Source organism: Myotis davidii, unplaced genomic scaffold (assembly GCF_000327345.1).
Source record: "Myotis davidii unplaced genomic scaffold, ASM32734v1 scaffold394, whole genome shotgun sequence".
Taxonomy (NCBI): Eukaryota; Metazoa; Chordata; class Mammalia; order Chiroptera; family Vespertilionidae; genus Myotis; species Myotis davidii.
Genome location: NW_006287548.1, coordinates 3,712,218 through 3,713,108, shown reverse-complemented (window position 1 = coordinate 3,713,108; position 891 = coordinate 3,712,218).

Sequence of the window (891 nt, the reverse complement as noted above, 5' to 3'; positions counted from 1 at the left end):
CAAATGTACACCACCACGCAGGAACCCTAATGCCAACTGGTCTCTGCGTGTTAATGTGTCTGTTGGGTCCACCAATTGTAACAAATGTACCTCTGGTGGGGATGTTGATCATGGGAGGCTATGCACGTGTGGGGCAGGGGGTGTATGGAAAATCTCTGCACTGTCTCTCCAGTTTTCCTGTGAACTGAAAGCAGCTCTCAAAAAGATATCCCATAAAAATTAAAAATAAATAAAAATAGACGAAAGGAAGGAAGGAAGGAAGGAAGGAAGGAAGGAAGGGAGGAAGGAAGGAGGAAGGGAAGGAAGGGAAGAAAGGGAGGGAGGGAGGGAGGAAGAAAGAGAGAGAAGAAAGAAAGAAAAGAAAAGAAAAGGAAAGAGAAAGAGAGAAAGACAGACAGACAGACAGACAGACAGACAGACCTTGACTAGAGACCTTCAAAGTTCACTTCAAGCCACCTTTGCGCGCCCAGGCCCAGCCTCCTGCTGGGCGGTTAAGGAAGCCAGGGGAGGCCTGGCGCGCCCCCTGCGGGATGGGAGAGGTGGTGCGTCCGGCCTCGCGGCGCCGGCATCACCCGGAAAGCTCTTCAAAATACCCTTGCGGGGTCCCAGCGCACAGCGCACACCGCACGCGGCAGGAGACCTTCCCGGAGCTGAGTACCGGGGTGAAAAGCACTCGCGTTCATTCACTAACGTTCAGCGCGGGCGAGACTCCGGGAGAGGGGCGGGTGCGGTGAGGGAACCGGGGGTCAGGGTCAAAGCAGAAAAGGAAAGGTGGAACCTGCCCCCCGCCCCGTGTGGTCACGTCCTGGGGTGCTCACGCCCTGGGGTGCTTACTGCAGCCTCGGGTCTGCAGCCGCCGCCTCCCCGCCCCCCGTTCTACAGCCCAGGCTG